Below are 8,780 nucleotides of genomic sequence, written 5' to 3' on the forward strand. Positions count from 1 at the left end.
GGGCTGGAATTGGGGCTAACCCCTCCAGTCCCTTGCCGTGAGCACCCCTATGACCCCAGCCCACACCCCCAGCCCCCTGCCCTGACCCCTGTACCCCCTCACACCTCTCCTGCCCCGACTCCTGCCCCCTCACACCTCCCCGGCCCCCTGTCCTGACTCCTGCAACCCCCCCCACCCCCACCCCCACCCTGAGCACCAAACAGGAGCTCCTGCACCCACCCCGTTCCTACCTGCACCCCTTGCACCAAACAGGAGCTGCCCCAGGTAAGCACTCCACACTCCAACCTCCTGCCCCAACCCTGAGCCCCCTCCCTCACCCTAGCTCCTGGCCAGACCCCTCACCCCAATGTTTTTTTTACATTTTTTAAATAAAGCACTCTATCCAAAGCGCTTTACAATAGTTAGCTAATGGTACAAACAATATTTGGAAAGATCATTAAGTGGTCCGTCAAGACCCTCTGCGATTTTCAAGTGGTCTGTGGAAAAATAAGTTAGACTACAAGAACGATCAAGGTACCTCACTTTATTTTCATTTACTTGCTACTACTTCTAGGGGGAGGATGAAGAAAAAAAGAATGAAAAATGGGGGCGGGGGAGGAGGTAAGAGAGAATGTTCTTTTTCTTGGTTAGGTCCCAAGGAGGGGCCCCAAAAATGAAGCTGAGCACAGGGCCGGAGGACCCCACTAACTCTGAATCCACCACTGGCTGTCACATCCCTTGGACTGGGGATACTGTGTTGACTGATTTCCCCCTCCCCCCATCCCCCGTCTCCAACCTACCTGGGTAGCAGTACAGCAGACATGGCCCTTGCCCCTCTCCACTCCCTAGCCCACCCACCACTTGCTTCCCGCCCCCCCCCCCGCTTAAAAATAACTGCTTCACCCCTCCCTCCCGCCCCCCGGCTTTTCTGGCAGCCCTGTTGCCACGTATCCAGTTTTAGACTGGAAACTCCAGTAGAAAATGGGACCTGAGAGTCCTGTTAGCGGTGCTGACTGGAAACTAAAAGTCCGGTTATAGGAGTAACCACATTAGCCTCTGCTCCTCCCACTCCCAACACCCACCCCAGAGGGCTGGAAGAGAACCTGTCCTGCTGCTGCGGGAAGAGGGGCAGCTCAGTGCAGAGAGAGACGAAGAGAATGGGCTAGAAACAGGTAGGTACCTGCTCTATGTGGGCAGGGGGGCGGGGGGGAGATCCTATTTACCCCCTCCCCAGCCCTGCTGTGCTTGCAGTTTACCCATGGCCCCTCCCTTGCTCCAGAAACCAACCCTAGCTCCTGCCCCTCTGTGCTTTTGCCCCCAACCCCTTTTACAATCATTCCCCAGGGGGCCCTACAAATATGTTTGGCACCGGGCCCACAAAAGGTTAATCCTGCCCTGTCCCTCCATCCTCTAGGTATTCGCAAATTGAATGTTTTATACATTGCTCTAGTAGCGTCTCAGGTAGCAAGGACAGGCTGACTGGTCTATAGTTCCCAAGCTCCTCCTTTTCCCCCTTTTAAAGATGGGCATTATTTTCATCCTTCTTCAGCCTTCCAGGACCTCTCCTGTATCCATGAGTTTGCAAATATTATTGTCTGTCAGTGGCTCTGAGATTTCTTCAGCTACTTCCTTCAGTACCCTCAAATAACATCCGGCCCTGCTGATTTGAATGGATTCAAATTGGTCAGAAGATCTTCGATGTGTAGGCATTGAGCAGCTCCGCCTTCCTACCCTCTTCTGTTACCAGCTCACCATCTCCATTGAGCAGCAGACCCACACCATCTTTGATCTTTCTTTTTCGTCTGACACGTTTGAAGAACCCCTTGACTTGCCCCAGATCACATGGGAAGTCTATGGTGGTCAGGGAGAAAACCCGGATCGTCTGGCTCCCACTTCTGTGCTCCACGAGACTACTTTTCTCCTCTGTCTTTTTTTTTCCCCCTTTGGTTTTTTTAGCTGTTTACAATGCACTGCTGGGTGCACCATGTCTCATCTAGAAATGTTGCAACAGACTTGTTCCCACCAGCCCCCAGAGTTTCAGCGCTTTTTATTATAAAATGCTTTTCACATTAGTGTGCATGGAAACTCCCCTTTTCTTTTGTTTTAATCATTCACAGGTTGGAGTGATACCAAGTAATGTAACATGGTCTCGTCCTACTCATTATTTCATCATACCTCTGCCTTATCTAATTTTTTCTCCTTAGGAAAAAAGGGATGGGTGGCTAGAAACCTGGGTGTGCAAAATGAGTGGGTTTTCAGCCTTTTTCTAGCTGTGTTTTTCTTCCTTTCTGGGCCCCACAACACCATGGAAAGTCAGTAGAGGTTATTTGTGCCTTGTGGGAGGAGACTAGAACCTATGGACCCTAGGTTGGGGAGTGGATCCAAATGGGTTGCAGGATCTCCTATTGTCCTGAAATCAATGGGAGTTACTTGAATCCTACAATGAAAGAACAGGGCCCTGGACATTTTAGGTCCTGTGCACAATTCCAGCATTCATCGCTGCTGTATAGTCTACTCCACACATTAATTACCTGTGCTGCTAACCTCTCTCAATGCCGTCATGTCCGTTTGTACTTTAAGTTCAGGTTGTCTTGGACTTGTCACCTTCTTGGTTTTATCTCTTACATTTTACTGGTACCACACTCATGTCTCCATTTTACCTCCTTTTGGCTAAATAACATCCATACCTGACTAATCCAAAGAGCTATAAGCTCAGAGACGCTATACCATCCACATTAGCCCTTTCAGAACCTTTAAAAAACCTTCAATATCATTGCTCTAATACCACACTGAGAATAGTAGGTGATACTCAAGGAGTCCAGCAGTTCCCTTGCGTGTGACTTGGAAATGGACACCACAGGCAACAGCAGTCAAATTCTGATATCGATGCTTGACTGCTGTTACTTTCTCTGAAGATTCCTGGTCATTTGTCCAGATTCAGTTTGGGAGATTCGTCCTGGCTGGTGAGCTCTGATGTTTTTTTTCTAATAAACACTTTTCTCCTTGCTGTGTGCTTTTTAAATTCATGGTTAGCTGTCGAGTACCCTGAGAGCCAACACTTCAGTTTAGATTCTATACTCCAGCAAGACGCCTGCTTGGATCTGTGACTTTCTGATTTCCCGTGCATCAGACCACAGCTCTTAATCTATACCCCTTACAGCTCCATTGTAGGCCCCATCAGCAGCTGTATGTGTCATGGCTGCCTTGCAGTTTTTGTAACTTCTCCCTAGTGGCCGCTGCCTGGTCCACTAACCTTCCCTCCCCACTCTGCAAGTTATTCTTTTTGGTGGTGCTCTTATTTTGTGACAGCTCTTTGCCACAATCTGTGGCCTCAAATGGTCACAGAGCACTTTGCTAGATTTCTCCGCTGGACTCGGTTCCAGAGGGATGATGTGATGCACTTTGCATGGCGTCCTTTGCATGCACTCATGAGAGAATCCGCCCCCCCCCACCCCACTAACACACAATTTTCTGTTCAGGGTTAGAATCCCAGCAGGTGTGGTTTTGCTAGTCCTTAATACAGCACAATTATCAGTCCTTGGGTTGGAGGGAATTGGGAGTGGAGCGACTGAGACGTTCAGCCTCTCTCTCATTCATACACTGTGCTGCCAATGCTTTAACAAGGGACTCTCATGGAACATTTTCCCCTTTGCCTGTGATAAACTTTAGTGTACAAGAAGTGCAGATAATTGCAGAGAGGAGGGCTCAGCACTGGGAAGTCTATACGTGTTTTATTTAAGTGCTGACTGTGCACTATACAACATTTTCTTCCTGAAACATATACTGTGTGTATTTATAGTATAGCACAGTGTTGTCCGTGTGATATTTCAAAGGTGACGTCTGCTGAGATGAAGATCTGGGGCAAGGGTTTCAGGTGTATTCTCCCCTGGAAATTATTATTACTTTTTAAAATCCTGACACATCTTATTCCAGTGCGTGCCAAGTACAACACAATTGCTCTTCTGAAGAACATTTATGAGCCTCGGGGGTAAGTCATGTCTGGCAGGGATGATTTAGCAATACACATTGAGGCCATGAGTTCCATCAGAAGCAGGGAAATCACCCAAATCTCCCATAAATGTGGCAGCAGAATTTTAACAAGGTCCTGAGAGCCTCCTGCAGCACATCACTGATACAGACACAGGCAAAACTATGGTGCGAGCATACAGTAGCTCTCTGTAGCCCAGATCATACTGGGGACTAGCAAATATAAAATCCAACATCTGTGTTCCAGATCTGAGCAGCCTTTGGACTCGTCATTGCCGATCCATCTGTAGAAGGCATCACACAACAGTCACTTAAATCAGAGTGAGGTAAGAGAGAGCGTGGTTGGGCCATGTTGATGTTGAGACTAGAACTGTGTTTGAAAACTATGATAAAACACAAGCTCAAACACAACATTTACTAAACTGGATTTAAACACAGTTTCACATGCGGCGCATGGTGCCAAAATAAATGAGAAACTGTATTAAAAATATAATTCAACAGGCACCGGTTCAAACACGGTTACCATCTCAGAGCAGATCAGGCCCAAGAAATTTCCCAAGAGACCGAGCGATCGATAGTTACTCTGTTCCTTTTGCTTGGCCCCTGCAGCCCTCCTCCATGGTAATTATGTAGAATTCTACTTATAATACAATACTTGTGCCAGCACAATCTTAGTTCAGATAATTATTTGGGTGGCAAATATTAGAAGTGAATTTCTGGAGTTCAGTAGCAAGCTAGAGAGTTCCCCGTGTGTGGGGAGTAATATTTTAGTAGTCATGGTTCACGGCAGACAGTGGTTATTTTGATTCAGACCTAATAATAACACCACCACTTAGCGTTTTCCATTTTCAAAGTTCATTGCAAAAGTTAACTAACTAATCTTGCCAGTTCTCCTGGCAGGTAGCTAAATGTTGTTGTCTCCATAGTATGGTGGGGAAAGCCAGAGTGGTCAAGGGCTGTATTTTCACAAGTGGCCTCTGGTTTCTGGTGTCTCAGTTTTTGGGTGCCCAACTTCAGAGCCTGATTTTCCTTGGTGTATTGAGCACTCAAAACTTCCATTGACTTCAGTCAGAGTTATGGATACAAAGCACCTCTGAAAACATGGCTTTACATGTTTAAAGTTGGATACCCAAGAATTGAGACACCAAAAAGTAGGGACCATTTTAGAAAATTTGGGCCTAAGTGACTCACCCTAGACCACTCTAGACAAACCCAGGATTAGAGCTCTGACATTACTCAGTCTCATGTTGCTATTGTTATTATTAATCATTTGTATTACTGTAGTACCTAGGCACTCCAGTCACGCACTAGGACCCCTTTGTGCTAGGTATTGTACAAACACAGACTCACGCTGAGTTCACTAGATTCTCTCCTATTCTGGCTTTTATATCAACCCCTTTGCATGGTTCCTGAGTACCCAGATCTCTATGCAGTTCTGATATGTAGTTTACAGTAAGCTGTGGTTTCCAATAAGCATATATTTATAATACGTGTGTCACATTTGGTCACAGAAACATTATTCACATTATAATTTTACAGAAGATGTTAATGTTTGTCTTTTGAAGAGGACCCAAATGAAGTTGTATTTGTTAGTTACACTATGCAATGAAACAGTGTTCACACAAAACCAATATGGCAGCTGGTGCTGGGGTTTCATGGGCACCTAGCAGCCAAAATGCCAAAAAGACAAGAAAAAAATCTATTTAAGCAATTTTTTCCTCTCTATAGGAACTTAGTCTGTCAGAAGCATAAACACTTGCAATCATGCACTTCCTACGATGCATGTGCTATCGAAAAGGGAGGTGTTAATTGCTGTGCTAATTACAACATGATTGCTTTGCACTTGTTTTGCACTTGCAGGTGATTAAATTTTTAACGAAGCATATTACTTGGCACTGTTAGCACAGTTAACACATTTCTCTCTCTCTCTCCTCTCTCTCTCTCTTTTTTTATGCCTTGGGAGAAGTCCCGCGCCGCCGACCCTTCGCTGGCTGTGATGTGCTGTTGTGTTTGGAACAAGTCTCTGTTTAGTCTGTCAGTAGCAGTACCCCAGCTTCCGGCTTGGGAAAGAGCAGCAGCCTATTATAATCATACTCAGCATGACGGCACTGGCCAGATGCGAACGCAGAACCCACAGAGGTATTAGCTAAAAATTAGGCAATGCTGTTGATGCCAGTCTCCCAGATTTCATTTAAAAACTATGCCAACTCAAACCAGTCAGGCAGCAGCATCAGAAGATTTTTGAAGGAAGGTAGAGAAATGACAGCAAGTTCCATGTGATTTATTTCTGCTTTACAGCGTGCATTCCCAGCTGAACCAGAGTACAGAAAACATGCATCTGTTACATGGGCAGGCTTGTATCTCTCTGATAAGGCTGTATGCACATAGTGCAGGGTGGGTGCGCATACTAAAGCTAGGTGAACTAGTCACTATAATTTATTTGACAAATTTAGGCTTCTTTGTTTGTGAGTTCTCTACAAATAGATTCTGATTTTTACAAATGTGTTTATTAGTCACAATGGTTGGCTGCATTGCTTACTGTGGACATAGTTAGACCTGTGGCTTCATGAATTATTCAGCTATGTCAATGTCTCTAGCTATTTGTGTGACGGGCTGGATCCAAAGACAACAGGAGTCTATCCATTGACTTCATGTGGTTTTGGATCAGGCCCTATTGGTGGAGAACTGGTCATGTGCATCATAGAAGTAATGCATAGGACCAGAGATGAGCCACCAAAATGATTAGGGGCACGGTGAGATTTCCTGGTGAGGAGAGGCTGGAAAAATTGGGAATGTTTTTTTTTAGAGAAGACATAAATAAAAGAAGGGGACATACGAGAGAGATGCAAAATAACGAATGGAATAGAGAAATTGCTCCCTCATAATTAATGAACAAGGACCATCCAATGAGGAAAGGCAACACATTTAAAATGATATAAGGAAATGCTTTTTTACACAACATGTAATTTGGGGACTTATTGCCACAAAATATCATGGTGTCCAAGAGCTTAACAGGATTCAAAATGGATTAGGTATTTATGTGGATAATGAAAACTGCATTAGCCCAGATAAAAAATATAAGGGATACAAACTCTTATGCTTCCTGGCATAAACCAATAGCAAACTCTGATGGGAATCAGAAAGAAACTTCTCTATGAGTAGATTATTCCATAATTGTCCCTAATGGGATTTCTTGCACCTTCCACTGAAGCAGTTGGTATTGGTATTGTCAGAGATGGGCTACAGAACCAGATGGACCTCAAGTCTGATCCAATCTGGCAGTTCCTGTGTTCCCATATGGTGGTGTTTCTGCTTCCTGATTGGGTGACTGATAGTTTTCTAAGTGAGATGAGGGAACTCAGAGATTACAAGAAGGTTGTGAAAATATTTCTGGAATAAATCTTTGTGCTCATCTACACACGTGAGTATTTATTGGGCTTTCACTTTATGTGAACATAGGAAAAAAATGACTTACTGGAATGTTTGCATAAAATGAATAAAACAAAAGGGGTTGGAAATACCTTCAAAATGAATTAGTGGATTTTATCTGACAACTGTTTGTGAATGCTTTTTGGTAGCTCTTGCTCAGCTGTAACACTCACTCACTCTCTCTGCAGGATCTGGGATAATACGTTTGGTCCTTGGAGAACTGGAATATAAGACTGGGTGGTGGCACCTACACTGGCAGAAAGCAACGTGCCCTGTAGCTGATTTGTCTATTAGTATTAGACGTTAAAATAAAATCTAAGATTACAAATTGCTGTGAGGTGGTAGTGTTACCATACTGTCATGGCTTGGCAATTTCAGCCTAAAAGCTCATGGACACTGATCCTTAAATATTGAATAGATGATGTAAATAGATTTTTCTATAGGCAATTACATTAAGATTTCAGACTTAAGTACCTAAACATCACACTTTTTTTATGCTGAGTAATTGTTCACATGTGGTGAAGGCCATTAACATAATCATAGGGCGAACAGGCCTATGAGGAATAAAAATGACAACAGAAATATGTTTTCTGCAAAGCTGAAGACTTGGTAGTAACAATTCAGGACACGGATAAGGATCTCTTTAATGTTTCATGAATTCTGTTGGCCCACAAATAGCAGCGCTTAAACTTTCCCCCCACCATTTTGTCCATACGGTATTACAAGTGGATCTCTCATGAATGGATAAATGACAGAGACAAACAGCCACTAAAGAGATGAAAAATCTACTTGTTCCGGGCCTACTCTGGGGAGATGCTGGGGGTGAGCATACCCAAGTTGTACTGAAATCAGTGGGCAAAATCTGAATGGTGCCAAACTCCTGCAGCTCCCAGTGAGGTCAATGGGAGTTGCACTTGCTCAGTACCTCTCAGGATTTGGCCCACTGTGAGTGGAGGGTGCTCAGCCCCTCCTAGCTACAGGCCCAGTATGTCGAAGCAGGATGAAGGGTTGGACTGTTCTAGTGGGTACGATTGCCAGATGCTGAGTGTTATGGACTCTAGCTAAATGAACAGTGGGTGTTTAATCTCGGTATCTATTTTTGTTTGACTGGAAAGGCATATGTGCACAGCCTTTTACTACATTCAATTAATGCCATTTTTAACTGGCAGGTTTCATGATCTGTAATTTCATTAAGAGCCATATCTATTGAAGGACCACTGACCTTTTAATTTTTGCTTAATGGATTCAGTTATATCAGTTACAAATCTTGCCATCTCACCCCACCAAACTTCATATTCTAGGCCATTATTCACTAGCTGGCTGGCCCCCAGTGTGCTTTCACTGTAGATGTTATAACAGAAAGGAGATGAACAGGCAGCTCTCAC

General features: G+C 44.4%; 1 long non-coding RNA gene across 2 annotated transcripts; it reads left to right on the forward strand.

Annotated features, from left to right (window-relative positions):
- The first annotated feature begins 427 nt into the window (after nucleotides 1–427).
- Nucleotides 428–7,669, forward strand: LOC140905959 (uncharacterized). 2 transcript variants are annotated; one of them, XR_012157005.1, is made up of 4 exons: nucleotides 428–513; nucleotides 4,214–4,292; nucleotides 5,930–6,105; nucleotides 7,584–7,669. It is a non-coding gene; the product is annotated as an uncharacterized LOC140905959 (long non-coding RNA). The 2 variants fall into 2 exon arrangements; XR_012157004.1 differs by having other exon boundaries at nucleotides 5,933–6,105.
- Nucleotides 7,670–8,780: the final 1,111 nt, after the last annotated feature.

Source organism: Lepidochelys kempii, chromosome 2, assembly GCF_965140285.1.
Source record: "Lepidochelys kempii isolate rLepKem1 chromosome 2, rLepKem1.hap1, whole genome shotgun sequence".
Classification (NCBI taxonomy): Eukaryota; Metazoa; Chordata; order Testudines; family Cheloniidae; genus Lepidochelys; species Lepidochelys kempii.